Here is a 17,988-nt window from a genome sequence, read left to right as displayed (position 1 = left end):
TGGTAGGGGTCTCTCCGGGATAAGAGCCCAGTCCGGTTTAGAAGTTCATTGGCATTGAGGTACCAGCTTGAAATTGCTGAGGCCTGATTGTGACAGAGGACCTGCGTGGGTGTACATCAGCTTGGGGCTATACACGTAGAGGAGTAAAGCCTGGAGGGAAGAGGGGTCCATCATTATCTCCTTCTTCAGCATTAACCATGGGGTCCTTTCCTTTGTTGTTTCCCCCAGCCAACAGTTGTGTTAACTGAGCCACCATGTTTCTTTAGGACTCTAGCATTTTTCCATCATATCTTGTTGAATCTTTTCTAGCCGCTCCTTCATTTGGTCTTGCATCTCCTTTTGGAGTTGTTCAAGCCTTTCCAATCTTTGATCCATGTTTTTTGATTTTGCCCGAGTATCGTAAGGGTGTTGGTTTTCCAAATTAACTGAAATAATTTTATTTAATTAGGGTCTTTTAATGGTTGTTAATGCATGTGATGCGATGAAATGCATGAAATGAATGCAAAAGGCGTCGATTCTAATTCAATTTCATTTTGAAAACTTTATTAGAAAACAAATTTCTTTACATAAGATGGATTACAGATAAGGCTTTTCCCTAATGCTCAGAACTCTAATCTTCCTAAGTAACGAGGCTAATTTTTGTCCCCGATTTAATTCCAACTTATACTTCACGTTCAGTGCATCAGCTTGCACTTTCAAATTATGCAGGTGATTAGCTACCTCTCGAATTTGAACCACGGTTTCTCCAATAATATGGTCTCTATTTCTAACTTGGTTCTAAAAGTAGTGAAGCTGCTCCTTCTGACGATCTTCGTTAGCTTCCAGATACTCGATCCGAATCTCACAATTTTACAATGCCATTTCTAACTCTCCTATTCTTTCTTTCATTTCCTCAATTTTACCTAAGCTTGCTCTCAATTCCATCATAGAATTCTAATTTCGATGCCGATGGAGAGATCCTTCTAACTTAGTCACTCTATTATCTAGTTCGCCTTTTTTATTTCTGGTTCTCTGACAAACTCTTTTCTAGAGCCTCATTTCGTGTTTGGACCTCTCGGAACTTCCTTTCCCAGCTATCGGCTTAGTTATTTCCTTCTTGAATCTCTTCACGCCCCTATTCCGAAGTTTTTCCCAACCTGACAGTTCTCATCGATAGACGAAGCTTCTTATAATCTGTCTTCAAGCTATCTAAATCTTCTTCGGCCTTAGTTTTTCCTTTTCTTAATCTTTCTGCCTCGAGTTTCTTAACATCCGCGTCTAATCTCAAGTTCATATTTTATTCTTCTATTTGTTCTATCTTCTTTTCTAATTTTGCATTTCTCCTTTCAAAATCTTGCTTTATGATTTCTAATTCAGAAGGGATGACTCGTAAATGTTTCTCTTCCAACCGACTATTTTCGTGACTTGGCTTAGGGATGTTATCATTGATTCTTCTAACCCACCAGTTATTATACTCAGGAGTTGTCATTGGACCCACGGCTAATCTCTTCATCTAACGAGTTTGGTTCCATGCATTGGACATTTCCTGAATCTTCTTTTTGTAACCGTCACCTTTATATGAGAATTCACACTCGGCTAGTCCATGAGTTATGGGTATAAATTGCCTTGACCTATACTACTTAAGCACTTGCAGCAGGGCATAACCAACAGCTCCCTAAATTTCAAGCAGAAAAACCCAGTCAAAATCACCACATCGATACAAAATCTCATCCAGAAGCAACCACGGGGCTCTCCATTAAACGTCCTCTTCACGTAGATTCTGAAGAATTGCCATCCACTTCTCTTCCGAGATGTCATCTCTCCTCGGTGTAACTACTATCTCTTTCAATGACGAGTAATTTTCAAAGAAGACCCGATACGAGACCTGATCGACCTTCTAGAAGTGACTGTAGAACCATGCAAGTAAAAGCTATGCACATCCGATGAATCTACCTTCACCCGCTATCCGGAAGACATTTAGCGACCTGAATGTCTCTACCAAAATTGCTGGGACTGGTGTAACCCCCTGTCAAACTGATCAAACAATCAGTGACTGCCTTATCCACGTGTTTCAAAGTCTTGGGGAAGACAACTAAGTCGTATATAACCAAAGCAATGACATCTACCCTCTTCTTCGTATTTGGGTGTGCTAGAATTATATCTTTTAGATTCTTCCAGGGAATGCATTTACTATCCCCTTTTTGCTTGATACGGGCTGCAACCCACTGCTCATTCATCCTGGTTATGTTCATCAATTTCTTTAAAAAGGTTTGTACATTTTTAGCTCTCGAGTAAGCTTTATCAACTTGAATCTTCAAACACCGAAGTAAAGTCATGTATTCTTCTATCGTAGGCACTAAATCGACCTTCCCAAATGTGAAACAACTGTAGGCAGGATTTTGAAACTGTACGAGAGCCAGAAATAGATGCTTGTCTATCTTCATATCTAGCAGATGCGGTAAATCCCTGTAATTAAAATAGAATAGCTGCCTAACCTCATCATTCCACTGACCTCAAATTTCTTTCAACTCTTGCAAACTGTTCTGAGTTACACTAATACGGGTAAAATCTCACAATTCTGATACATATCCCTTAGCCAAACTATCACATTTCTCATGCTGTGTCGTTTCTGACCAAGTTCGGATAGCCGCATTATCTTCCACCTTCTCAAGAAACCCTTTTTCCATGATAAGCTTTCTATATAGTAACTGAATATGAACAAACGCCTTTTATGATGAAATGCCATGTAGTTGAAATGTCATGCATTCAAAGAAAAACACAGAAAGTTAGTATCAGGTATAAACATACAATCCAAGACAATCCAGAAGTAATAAAACACATATTCGGGTATCTAATAAGGTTAGGGTGTAGTTCTACCAAGGTTGAGATGAAAATCTCACGAAGGCATAGGTACAGATGTATCCTAGAAGCGATCTCCTATCCTATACGGAGGTGAAAACCTCACGAAAGAATAGTTTCTCACACCCACTTAAAAGGGTAAGATCAACCGATCATGCTATGCAATGCAGCAGTATATCAAACTTAAACCAACACAGCAATTATGAATCACAATGATAAAAATTGAAATAAGACGAAATGCAGTGAAAGGATTGCATATTCAAACCAAATTTAAATTTTCGACAAAAAGACAAAAATTAATCAACTCGTGGCTTAACTCTCTTATTAAGTCCCCAGCGGAGTCGCCAAGCTGTTGATACCAATTTTTTGCAAAACGAGATCGACTTGGATTTTGAAAACAAAAACGAGTATGGGAGTCCCCACCAATCTTTTTTATAAGGTGTGATCGAGTCACCTCATAAAATTGTTGTTCTTAATAAATGACTTGATTTTATCAAAATAACGATTTTGGTCCACGAAATTTAGAAAATAGGTTCGGGAGTCGGTTACGTATGAGAAAGGGCTAGCACCCTCGTAACGCCCAAAATTGGTACCTAGTTGATTAATTAGTGTCTTAGCGTCGAAGATTGAAAACTTTGAAGAGTTTTAAAAATACGATCCTTTGTCTAAATAATGAAAGTTTTGAGACAGAGGCATATTTTCACGTTAATCAAGAAAAAGAATTATGTCTCGTAAGTTAGGACACAATATCTTTAAATTCTCGATTTAAGAATAAATGCCAAAATTTCATTTATTTAAAAAATATTCGATTGTCTTGAGTTTTAGAAAAGGGATCGTGCCCCGTAAGTTAGAACATGATCCTTTGCTAATTCTCGAGATCGTTTAAAATATATGTTTGAAAAGATTCGTGCATTTAGATTTATCGAGAAAATCGAAACCCCGTAAGTTAGGGTACGACTTTTCTGAATCTCAAAATACGAAATGTTATTTATTTAAAACAAATTTTGATATATCGAGTAAAATGAAACACGATGTCGTAATAAAAAGAATGAGAAAACAAATTACATTGTTGATATGCATAAAAAAACAATAATGAATACGATGGTGTAAAAATAATACGAGCAATAGCAATGGAAATAAGATAAATAAAAGGACAAATCAATAGCATACAAAATAACAAGTATATAAGCAAATAAAAGTAAAACATTCTTTTAAAATAATAAAGAAAACGTAAATAAATAAGTAAATAAAGAAAATGAATAAAATTATAAAATGTAAAAGATATATATATGTACATATATATATAAATTATAAGATATAAAAAATATAAGCATGTATATATATATTTATGAAAATTAAAAATATGTATATAGATATATATAGATATGTATATAAATTATAAAATATAAAAATATATATAAAATACGTGTATATATATATAAATTATAAAAATAATGTACGTATATTATAAAATGTATGCATGTATATATATAACAAAATTTGAAGTTTAAAAGGTATAAATACGTAAATAATAATAATACAAGATTAATGTTATAATATAATAATGATAATAACATTAAAATAATTAATTAAATAATAGAATAGCTAAAATAACAAAGAAATGAACTAAATTGAACTAAAAACGAAAATTTTGAGGCGGATTCGAAATAAATAAAAGGAAAAGGACTAATTTGAACGCGCGAATAACATTGAGGGACTAAAGAGACAATTTTCCCTTCTCCTCTAAAACTGCGTCGTTCGAATAGGGACCAAACTGAATTCACAATAAATTATGGGGTGCAATTTAAAAAGACCAAAGAAACTTGATTGCAAAATATCGAAAAAGCGGAGGGGCTAAAACGGTAAATAACCCAACTCTCAAAATGCTTGGATCCCCTGGTCGGGTGGGGTCGACGCGCGGATCCTGGGGTGAAACGACGTCGTTTTAGGGCTACTGTAGCCAGCCCAAAACGACGCCGTTTAGTCCGTCTATATAAGTCAAAATTTTTTGAAAAAAATTCATTTTTGTGCTCTTCATAAACAAAGTGAGGGTTTTTCTCTCAAAAGCCCTCTCCCCCGGTCCTAGCTCCGACCGATGGCTACCGTGTCGGCCGCCGTGGCTCCGCCGCAAGCGGTGGTCAGAGCCACAAAAAAATGGGTTTTTTAAACCCCACTTCAAAATCCAAATAAAGGCTGAGCCTTCATGGCCCAATGGTCAAAGGGAAAGATCCCCACACCCTCTCTCTGTTCAGGCTCGGTGACGGAGGACCACCCTCCGGCAGTGCAGTCACGGGGTGTCTCCGGTAAGTCCTTCTTCCTCTCTTATTTATTGTTTTCGTTTATATGCGTAAAAAAGGGAAAAAAATCAAAAAGAAAAATAAATCTTATGCCGAAAAGAAAAAAGGAATCATCTTGACTCTGTTTTTGCTTTTTATTTCTTAAAAAAATATTCGTGTTTTTGAAGCCAGAGAGCTTTTTTACATTGTATTTTGGCTTTTTATAGCCATTGTTTTTGCTGTTGGTGCTACTTCTTTTATTGTTTGCAGATAAAGGCTGTGCAAGTAGGGGGTGACATGACCATGGCGGTGGTGGCTGGTAGGTCAAGAGTCAAAAGACCCTAGGTGCGGCGTACCTAGAGTTAGGGTTGCTGCCCCCTTTTTTTTTTCTGAAAACAGGCATTGGGCTTGTGTGTTATTAGGCTAGGTTATTGGGTTTTTGGTTGTAATGGATTAATATTTTAGGTTTGGGTTTGGGGTTTTACTTGGGCTGATCTGTTTAGGTCATTTTTTGTTGTAATTCGGGTCTGGGCAATTAGGGCCTGTAACACATGTATAATATTTTTAAATAAATATGCTTAAGATGTTAATATTAAATTAAATTAAAAATATTAACATAATTATTTATAAAAAGTTAAAATATTTTTAAAAGGTTCAATAAGACTATTTTAAAACAACTTTATTTTTTCTAACTTTTATAAAACTTTGCATAAATGTTTTAAATGTGTTTAAAATAGGTTAAAAGCATGTTACTATTTGTTAAATAAATTTATATACATATTAAATATATTTTCTATTGTATTGTATTTAAATAAATATTCCTTTAAAATTCATTTAAAAATTAATTATATTATATTATAAATAAATATTTTAAATTAAACACATACAATCAACTCATGTATTGCATGGGCTAAAATTAATTATATTATATTATAAATAAATTATATGAATTTAATTATGAAAATATATTTATATTGCAATTGGATATGATAAAAGAGGGAAAGAATAAGTACTAAATTGCTTCAAAGAGTTTAGTATGTAATTTAAATTTAAATGTTTTAAAAGGATATTTTGATTAACCACATTTACTAGTTAATTTAGACTTTAAACTTTGATAGATAGATATTACAATTGAGTATGGAAAGGAAATAATAAGTACTAAATTGTTTCTAAAAGTCTAATAATTAATATAAAATTAAATGTTTTGAAAGGATTATAATGTTTGAACACATGTCATCTAAGGTACCTAAGAGTTCTAACTATTGTTTCAATCAAGATTAGTATTTGGTAGATTAGCTGTGTATTTTTTTTATTCCACAATCAACATTAAAAATTTTCATATATCTATTTTTTAAAAAATATATTTTTTTTATATTTCACTATACCCTTATAGGACACTTGCTAATTCCTTGACTCTCCTTGTGGAGTTTAAAAATGTCACGCCCAAAAATTTAGGGGGCTAATTGAAATAATTAATTAAGAAATTAAATTGGCTTGATGGTTAATTAGTTAGTGCCTTCCCAGAGATCTTAGGTTCAAGCTTTACTCTCTTTATTTTCTTTTCATTTTATTTTCAGGAAACCATGATAAAAACCACATTAAAACATATATTGTTGGGAATAAAAACTAAAAAGAAATGGATAGCGGTTAAGCATTAGTCTCTCCCCTTTAGTGATTTAGGTTTGAGCCACTCTATCCCTAAATCCATTTAGTTTTATTTTCGACTCAAAACTTTGGGATAATTACCCTCGCCGCCCTAAGGTTTCCAAACCCTAAACTATTTAACCATTCTTTTTCCAATTGAATTAGATTTTCCCCTTTTCAAATCCTAACAAGACTTCTTTCCATCTTTTTTTATTTCTTCTCTTATTTCTTTTATTTTCTCTCTTTTACATAAAATTTTACATCCTTTTTGCTTTTGAATATTTTTGCTTACCGAATCAAATCAATCCCCATTCAACTCGTTTTTCCTACCGTTTGTCTATTTCACCATTGATAGCATATGTTTCTTTTCATCAAAGGTTCAATAAGTACATTCGGTTCAATTTGTAGAACTCGTATATTTGACATAATACCGAACCTCGTTAAATCTTTTAATTCGATTATGATCTTTTGCGATTCTTGCCAAAATCTTTCATTAATCTTGATTGAATCTTGATACCCAACGTTAACTCGTGTATAAATATTGTTTGAAGGACCCATTTTAGGTGTATCAGATCAGATTTGATCGTGAGGGACGTCGCTCGGGCTTCTATTGAAAGGTGTGTGTTCTTTTACAAGCTAATCGGGACAAACGTGCCTAGGATAAGTGCCACACAGGTGGACCACGAGGTCTATCACATGATCATGTACCTTTGGAACCTTAGGATAGTTCGAATCTCACATGGCCTGCCACACGGTTGTGTCTCCCTTGTAGGTAAATTTTTGCAATTGCCACACAACCATAGTCTATTACACGAGCTGGCCATACGGTCGCGTGCTCCTTGTTTTACAGTTTTGCCCAAAAATTTAAGTTATGTGTAGTTTACTCCTTGGATATTTCCTGAACTGTGTTTAGTATTTTATTTCATTCAATTTAGCCCTTGATAATATGGAGAATGTTAGAATCCATGTTTTGATTGACTAAATTATTATTATATATGCATGACATGTGAAAAATATATATGTCATTTGCATATGTATTTCTAATAAATTATTACTGTATACGCATGATAATATTACATGCCATTTTCATCTATATTTATGAATGTGTGTTTATCATGCTCAATGATACCGTTAAACCAAACTTATGATAAGCATGTCTTTGCTACTGTTTTGATTAAGTTAAAAGCATATCCATTGCTACCATAATGATATGTTATAAACATAATATTTGCTATTGTATTGATATGTTATAAGCATGTCATATTGCATTGCATGGGGTGCGACGCTTTGAAAGGAGGAAGTTCTAGCAGTTTAATAATATGCAACTCTAGTAGTTCATCCACAGATTTTTTGACAGCTTTTATCTGCAAATATGTTGTGCATTCACAACCATCTGACTGTATATTAACCTACAACACTGGTGGTTCATCCACCCATTTTCTGACAGCTTTTATCTACAAATACATTGTGCATTCACAACCATCTGGCAGCATACTAACCTGCAACACTAGTGGTTCATCCACCCACATTCTGGCAGCTTTCATTTGCAAATAAGTTGCGCATTCACAACCATTTGTCAGCGTATTAACCTACAATTTTTGTGGTTTATCCACAACTTGGTGTGTAGGTATGAACGAGTTCTAGGGAACTCTTATTATGGTGTGTAGCAATGGGGTAGGATTTTTTTATTAAATGAAAATTGTATTACATTCATGAAGCATGTGCATACAATACTGAGATTTCTGAGATGATATATATATGTATTGTTGAGTGATTTGAAATACTGATATTCTGAAATTGCTATTATGAGTTAGTCTATGTGTCGTGATCCAATATACTTAACCAATTGTATAGATTTTCTTGTGATGAAACTCACATTGAGCTTCATAAATCACTCCCTTTTTATTTCCATCTCTACAAATAACCTGCTAGGTTAGGATGTGGACATGGCATCTAGAGGGACTCAGCTCGGTTTTTCTTTTATTAAAATATTTATATTTATTATTTGATATTTTTGTTATTCAGAGACTGTATTGCTTCTTTTTTTCTTTTTTCAATTAGTGGCATGGGACTTAGGTTTTAAGTTTAAATAGCATGCATGACACTTAGTTTAATTCTAGGATATTAAAATTTGGTTTTTAATTATTTATGCATAAAATCTGATTTTCATTAAATTCTAACTAAGATGAATATTACTTTTTCACCGCTAGATTGTAATTAAATTGCGAGTAATAAGTAAATGGAAAATTAACTAAGTTTTCTTAAAAGTAGTCATCGTTACATAGGAAAGTTAAACTAAATCGATTTTTGATAACTCATAAACTTTTCTGAAAAAAGGCTAAGTTTTCTACTATAATAAAATAATAAAAAAGGTGTTTAATATGACCGTTTTATAAGTTTCAATAACCCCGCTAGGTCATTTCGGTGGCTAATGTAATCTTCCTAATTTGGGCTTAACATCTAGATCGAGTTGGGGAGGTTACAAAAAACTCTAATGATAGTGTACCAAATATTATTCCAACTTTGGTTAATAAGACTTCTACAACATAAATGATTGGTCAAATCACTATTTAGGGCCTTAACTTGGCAATTACTCCCATATTGGGGTTTAAACTCTTTTTTTGGCCCAAGTCACACCTTAAACTTGACAGTTGTTCTAACATGGGATCTAATCTTTAGGGTTTTAAGAAAATATTAGTGAAGCTTGAACAAAAAATGTTAAGACGCAAATGTAATAACAATTGTTAAATTTAGGCTCAAAAAGTGTATTAACACTATAAGTCATTTAATACTACTGAAGGTGTTATACATAGATTATGTTTTTTATTAACTATTTAAAGATAGTTACCTAATTATAAAAAATTTTTCATTTTAGGCACCCAAAATAAAAAAGTTAATAATTTAAGCACCTACATTATATAGTTCGGTCATTTTGATCACTCCCGTTAAATTCACAAACGACAAGCTGATGTGGTAGTTAAAAAAACAGTATAATAACAAATTTAGTCTTCAAATTCTACATATATTATATCAATTTATTTATAATTTTAAAAAATTATTTCTGATTACCACTATTCTGAAGCCATGTAATTGGGGTTCCAAGCCTGTGTGCCATATCTGAGCTAGGCAATCAAATTCCTAATAGTAGATATGGAATACCAATATCCCCTAGAACAACTTAGCTTCATTAAGAAGAAAGTTTAAAAGGTTTAAGGTTAAGAACCAAAATCCCTTTCGAGTGCAATTCCAAAATCCCTGGCGCACCAAATTGGTCCCATACATGTAGACGTTAGACATATCAAATGTAAATTAATTATTCAGTTGCTATCTTAAGCATTAACAAGAAAAAAAATTACAGAATCTTCCATCTATTTAGTACATCCCTTCAAAACGAAAGGCAACGAAAGCTCACCAACGAAATCCTCATAAAATTTCATAACAATTCTGCCCCTAAAAGAAATAGAATCCTAAGAAAATGCAGGTGCATTGAAATCTCTTATGGTTACGAATGCGATTGAATGAGCAGCGATGCTAATGATGTAAACATTTCACTAATCAATTAGCAACCAAATTGAAAGCAAAGATGAGGTTGAAAAACTAGTCACGGTAAGTCTATAATGTATTGTTTTATGTAATGATGAACTTGAATGAAAGTGATACAAACTTTAGATATGCAACCAATTATTAATTAATTAGCAACCAAATTGAAAGCAAAGATGGAATAGGAAAGCCATCATCTTAAAATTATGATTTGCTTCCAATAATGTTTTGTTTAATACCATAATCAACTACAATGAAAGCTCCTTTCAAAATCATATATATTAATTTGAATGCATAAACTATTAAAGCAACTTCAATGAAATATATTTATTTTACGTTATTTGAAACATATATTTTATTAAAAGAGGATTATATGAAATTATAATTTCACGTTATATTATCCCTTTAACATTTTAAATCTCTTTTCATCCTAATTTCTTATTTTTGCTTACGAAAAAACAATGGTGTCTGTTGACTTTTTTCTTGTTGACATGTACAAATTTATTGTAACATAAAATTATACAGAATTTTCATGTCCCATTACCTGCAAATGATAAATATTGGACCACTTCTCTGCTAGGGTCCAATTGGGCCATTTCAGAGTTGTAGGAATGAAGCCACAAAATAATTCTTTGTTTACAGTCATAGCTCAAATATTACTAAATTTTTAAGGGACTGGTACAAATTTTGCCCAACTCATAAATGACTGTTTTCTTCGTCTACCTGTAGTAACTTATTTTGATGGCAAGTCAGTAACACACATAGAGAAATATGAATGAGTTTCGAGGTAGCAGGCCATCATACATGTATGTTCCAACATTAATGTATTGTAAAATCTTCAGAAAATCTTTATTTATTCAAGAGTAAAATATGTTTTCATTTACTGTTTTTTTTTTTAAATTGTAAAAAAGGCAATGTAAAGACAAATTGTTCATAAACATAATTCTATATTAAATTAAAAAATAAACAGAAACGAATAGTAAAATAACAAAAAAAGAATAATTTATTTTAATAAGAAGGAACAAATTAAAAATTAAAAAAACAATATGATAACCTAAATTGACCTAATGAACAACATTAATAAATCTTGTAACTCAAAAATCAAAAATCCTAAATTTGCCTAATAAATAAAATCAATAAATTTTGACCCTAAAAGAAATAAAATCTTAAGAACATGCTGGTGCATTGAAATCTCTTATGGTTACAAATGCGATTGAATGAGCAGCGATGCTAATGGGTTTCAAACCATCCACAAGCTTTGGCTTCAACTCTGGTATCTCCAAAGAGTCTGAAAGTTCTAGTGGTGTTTCATTCAACAATACAATACTGCTTAAGATGTTCCCATCTTTTGGAGTCAAATGATACTCTTCTCGCTTTTTATATCCTTTAAATTCAAAATTTGGACTTCCACCATTTAAATTTAGATCATGGAAAAGATCAATTTCAAATGAGGTATTTTTCAATAAGTTGATGAAAACAAAAGAAACCACAAGCTGCAACCAAGCAAAAATTTAATAAATAAAAAATTAAATTAAAATTAATTGAGTCAACCAAAATAATAAAAATTACCTCCTTTTTGGCACAATGAGACTATACACGCAAATATGGAGAACCCTTATGCGTGACGGAAAGAACTTTACTCCCCATAACTCTATGCCACAAAAGTGCACTGCAAAAGATATTTTAACAAATGAAATTAAAACAAATGAAATTAACAACAAATACGATGGAAAATTTATGAAAGATACCCGTAATAATCTGGATTGGGAACAAATGTGGTAGTATTAAGAAGAGCATAATTGCCCCCGATCAAAGCTTGTCTGCAATGAACTTTATGGTTATAAACTGATTTCATTCCCAATTGGTCCAAGTACCTGTTGGAGTCATAAGTTAATCATTAGATTTTAATAGGGCCTTTAAAATAATCAACTTATAAAAGATTTGAAAAACACTTACCAAAAGCCAAATGCAAATGTATACGACACTAATTGGCCACCAGTGTTATAAGCTCCACCCGATTCACTAACCCATGCAACAGACCATGGTGCAAATTTTTCAATAGCATTTGAAACATCTTTAAATGTTTAAGCAATTTGAGTCAAGAAAAATGGATCTTGGACACGACGAACCACAACTGGGTTATTACTTGCATTAATCATCAATAATATTAAACAAATCATGGAACAACAATAAATAATAATAATAATATTTTAATTGATATATAGATAGATACCGGGTCCAAGATTATAAATATGATGTGTAACTCCATCAATAACATCATGTCCTGAAGCATCCAAAAAAGTATCAAACCATTTCTTGTCATAGAAACCTCCTGGGCCAAAAACCTTAGGTTGAGTTTTTGGATTTGGATACATCTCTTTTACAAGATTTTTAAGTCTTACCATATCTTTTGCATATTGTTTAGCTTCAATCCTAGCACTAACTCCTACTCCACACAATTCATTTCCTAAAAGAATGGAAAAAAAATATAGCATATGATGAAAGTCAATCATATATAAACTAATCTAAAAACATAAAAATATTGATGTTAATCAAATATTGATATTAACCAAATACCTAATTCATAAGAGTCAATTTTATATCCTTTGGAAATTGTATAACTCATGAGATCCCGAGCATTATGTGAATACTGATATTTCTAAGATGACATATATATGTATTGTTGAGTGATCTGATATATTGATATTCTGAAATTGCTATTATGAGTTAGTCTATGTGTCATGATCCAATATACTTAATCGTTTGCATTAATTTTCTTGTGATGAAACTCACATTGAGCTTCATAACTCACTCCCTTTTTATTTCCATCTCTATAGATAACCCGCTAGGTTAAGATGTGGACATGACATTTGGAGGAACTTGGCTCGACTTTTCTTTTATTAAAATATTTATATTTATTATTTGATATTTTTGTTATTTAGAGACTATATTGCTTTTTTTTTTCAATTAGTGGCATGAGACTTAGGTTTTGAGTCTAAATAGTATGCATGACACTTAATTTAATTCTAAGATATTAAATTTTGGTTTTAAATATTTATGCATAAAATCTGATTTTTATTAAATTCTAACTAAGATGAATATTACTTTTTCGCCACTAGATTGTAATTAAATTGTGAGTAATAAGTAAATGGAAAATTAACTAAGTTTTCTTAAAAGTAGTCATCGTTACATAGGAAATTTAAACTAAATCGGTTTTTGATAACTCGTGAATTTTTCTAAAAAAAGACTAAGTTTTCTACTATAATAAAATAATAAAAAAGGTGTTTAATATGACCATTTTATAAGTTTCGATAACTCTTCTAGGCCATTTCAGTGGCTAATGTAATCTTTTTTAATTTGGGCTTAACATCTAGATCGAGTTGGGGAGGTTACAAAAAACTCTAGTGATAGTGTACCAAATATTATTCCAACTTTGGTTAATAAGACTTCTACAACATAAATTATTGGTCAAATCACTATTTAGGGTCTTAACTTGGCAATTACTCCCATATTAGGGTTTGAACTTTTTTTTTGGGCCCAAGTCAGACCTTAAACTTGACAATTTTTCTTACATGGGATCTAATCTTTAGGGTTTTAAGAAAATATTGGTGAAGCTTGAACAAAAAATGTTAAGATGCAAATGTAATAACAATTGTTAAATTTAGGCTCAAAAAGTGTATTAACGCTATAAGTCATTTAATACTACTGAAGGTGTTATACATAGATTATGTTTTTTATTAACTATTTAAAGAGTAAACTATACAGATAGTTACCTAACTATAAAAAATTTTCATTTTAGGCACCCAAAATAAAAAAGTTAACAATTTAAGCACCTACATTACATAGTTCGGTCACTTTGATCACTCTCGTTAAATTCACAAATGACAAGCTGATGTGGTAGTTAAAAAAACAGTATAATAACAAATTTAGTCTTCAAATTTTACATACTATATCACTTTATTTATAATTTTAAAAAATTATTTCTGGTTACCACTATTCAGGAGCCATGTAATTGGGGGTTCCAAGCCTGTGTGCCATATCTGAGCTAGGCAATCAAATTCCTAATAGTAGATATGGAATACCAATATCCCCTAGAACAACTTAGTCAGCTTCATTGAGAAGAAAGTTTAAGAGGTTTAAGGTTAAGAACCAAAATCCCTTTCGAGTGCAATTCCAAAATCCCTTGCACCAAATTGGTCCCATACATGTAGACATATCAAATGTAAATTAATTACTCTGTTGCTATCTTAAGCATTAACAAGAAAAAAAATTACATAATCTTCCATCTATTTAGTACATCCCTGCAAAATGGAATGCAACGAAAGCTCACCAACGGATCCCTCATAAATTTTCATAACAATACATATTTGCAGGCAAAGAAAACAAAACTCATTTCATAAAAAGATAATCAACTTTTGTCTTGAAAGCAAAATAATCTATATTAGCTGCAACACCCACATTTCCACATATAATAGAAATTTCCTGAAAAGAATAAATATTAATCACACATTGGCACTTGTAATATAAATCATCAATCTTATCTAGCAAAGTCTTCATATCATTCGACTTAACGAGATCCAGCATCTTGATGGCAACTTCATGGTACTGGTCATATTCGTTAGTCAAATGATGATAAGTTGCTAACCAAACATTGGCAAAGGGCCCCCTTACAATTATATGCCTAAGTTTCAATACTAAAGTGCCAATTCTTAAAATCAAGATTAAATCGATATTGTAATTGGCCCAATTTACCCAGCCTACATGAAGCAAATAAAACAGTCCAAATACAACAGTCATTTTACAATAAAATGGGCCCAAAACCCAAACCCAAAATGCAGAGGCCCAAAATACAAGAACAGTGGCCCAAAATACAAGAACAGTGGCCCAAAACAGATTCAGGAAACCCTAGGGTTTCTAGGGTGAATGTTTGCGCCGCAGCCACCTAGCCCGTACCTGCACGGCAAGAAAAGCAAGAAACAGTATATGGCAAGGAAATCAAAGATTTGCAAATCAAATAAATCAAAAAGATTTGTTTCTTTATGTTGTTGATATTTTGGCTATAAAAAAGCCATTGATATATTGTAAAACAGATTCGAAAATTAATAAAAAAAGCTATTATTTCCACAGCGAAACCGACAGTTCAATACGGAGAGCAAAATCAATCAAAAAGGTTGATACTTACAATTTTTATTTATTTTTTTCTACTGTTATATTTATTATTATTTTTTACAAACGAATAAAATAAAGTAAAGAGGAAAGAAACAACCTTTAGTGGTGCCCAGATCGCCGTGGACGGTCGAGGTAGTCGTCTTCGAGGATAGACGGCCAGAAATCGAAAGGTTTCTAGAAGATTTGGGGATCTTTCAGCAGTATTTTGAGGGTTTCGGGGCCAAATTTGGGTTTAGGGGCTTCGAAAGGACCGGAAAACTCATTTTCCCTTTTCTGGCCATTGTAGACGGCGGTGCCGTCGCTGGAGATCGGCGGCCGACGCTGTGGCCGACGATCGGTCGATGCCTGGGCCCTGGCTGGATGAACTGGGGGGGAAGGGTTTTTTTTTAGATGGCTTTAAAATGATTTTTTTTGGAAAGATTGGGGCTTTTATAGGGTACCAAAACGGTACCGTTTTGGGAGAGCCCCCGATGCCCAAAACGGCGTCGTTTTGGGGAGGCCGACCCGAATCCGACCCGACCCGGCCTAGGATCCACGTGTTTTTATGCGGAAAGGTAAATTGCGCTTTTAGCCCATCCTCCTTTTAATGTTTTTGCAATTAAGTTTTTTTATTTTTAAATTACCCCTTTAATTTATTTTCGATTTTAATTTAGTCCTATTTGAACGACGCCGTTTTAGGGGAAAAGGGAGAATTTCCTTTTCAGCCCCTCTATGTTATTCGCATGCTCAATATGGTCCCTTAGTCTGCATTTATTTGTGAATTTGCCCCAGATTTCTATCTCCAATTCAAATTAGTCCTTTTTTATTTTTTAGAGAATTAATTAATTTCATTCATATAATTATAATTTTTATTTAATTTTTATTATAACTTATATATGTAATCATTATTTTCATAATCTATATATTTATTTTATAACTTATATATGAACATATATATATACTTATATTTTTAATACATATTTTATAATCTATATATATATATATATATTTATATATTTTCTTTATTTTCGTAAATGCATTATATATTTTATTAATTTCATAATCCATATTCGTATATATAAATCCATATGTGTGTTTTTTTTTCTTCATAATTTCAATGTATATATTATACACACACCTTATATTCTTTATTTTTTCCGCTCGTTTATTTATTTGTGTTTTCATTTATATTTTAAAAGAATGTGTCGAAACCATTTTTAAATTTGAAAAACGGGGATCGACTTTGAAAATAAAATGGGAGTCGCCACCGATCTTTTATTAAGGTGTGACCGGTTCACCATTAAAATGATTTTTGGTCTGCGAATTTTGAGAAAAAACAGGTTTGGGAGTCAGTTACGCACAAGGAAGGGTTAGCACCCTCGTAACGCCCAAAATTGGTACCGAATCGATTGTTTAATGTCTTAATGTCGAAATTTTGAAAAGATTTTAAAATGCAATCCTTTTATTTTGAATAAAGTGAATTAGATGATGAGATTCACTTATTTCAAAGAAATAAATCTCCACACTCGGTAAGTTAGAGTGCAACATTTTAAATCCTCAAAATTAAATTTATCTCTTAACTTTTAAAACCTATGTATTTTGAGAAGGATTTCCGATTATTTGGATCAAATGAGAAAATCAAACCCAGTAAGTTAGGGTTCGATTTCACCAAATTCCTAAATATCGAATATTGCCTTTATTTCCATTTGTTAGAAAAATCCTCGTCTCAAGAAAACAATACGCCATACCCAATGCATTAGGACACCACGTATCGAATTCTCGAGAACGAGCTATTTATTTATTTCGATTAAAGCACATCCTCGATTATTTAGATTCAACGAGAAAAATTAAAGCCCAATACGTTAGGGCTCAATTCTCTCGAGGATTCCTAATTTCGGGTATTGCCTTTATTTTAAAATCGAGACGACAAAACGCCACATCCAGTAAGTTAGAATCCAACATTTTGTAATCTTAAGAGCTTTATTTTAACAATTGTATGGTTTTAATAAAACAAACTCTTGATTATCTAGATTCATCGAAAAGAATTGAAGCCCAGTAAGTTAGGGCACGATTCTCTCGAGAACTTATGAACACCACACTTTTTAGGAATTATGAAATAAAATGATTATGGCGCTTTAATGAATTTTAATTCTTACAAACAATATAATTAAAAAGCAATATATAAAACAAAAGATAAATAGCGAGCTAAATCTATACTAGAAGCAATCAAGCAAGTAATATGCTAATACAAACATTCTTTAATCATGTTATACAAACATCCATGTTAATAATTGCAAACCTAAAAATTAATAATCGATATAAAAACTTGAGACAATAAAATAAAGAAACAATAATAACAATAAATAATATGAACATTTGATACAATTCTGATAGTTGGACAAAAAACAAGTAAAAGGTTTGAATAAATTTTAATGAAAATGAAAAGAAATAAAATCAGCGAATAGCATAAAATAAATACCTACATTTTGATTTATAAAATAAAATCTAGTATAAATAATAGTATATACATAATAAAATATAT

General features: G+C 32.0%; 1 pseudogene; it reads right to left on the bottom strand.

Moving 5' to 3' along the window:
- Positions 1 to 11,464: 11,464 nt before the first annotated feature.
- Positions 11,465 to 13,103, bottom strand: LOC105787075 (heparanase-like protein 2; annotated as a pseudogene).
- Between the last annotated feature and the right edge of the window lie 4,885 nt (positions 13,104 to 17,988).

Source organism: Gossypium raimondii, chromosome 1, assembly GCF_025698545.1.
Source record: "Gossypium raimondii isolate GPD5lz chromosome 1, ASM2569854v1, whole genome shotgun sequence".
NCBI lineage: Eukaryota > Viridiplantae > Streptophyta > Magnoliopsida > Malvales > Malvaceae > Gossypium > Gossypium raimondii.
The sequence above is the reverse complement of the archived record's forward strand: the minus strand, read 5'-3'. Positions and strand labels throughout refer to the sequence as shown.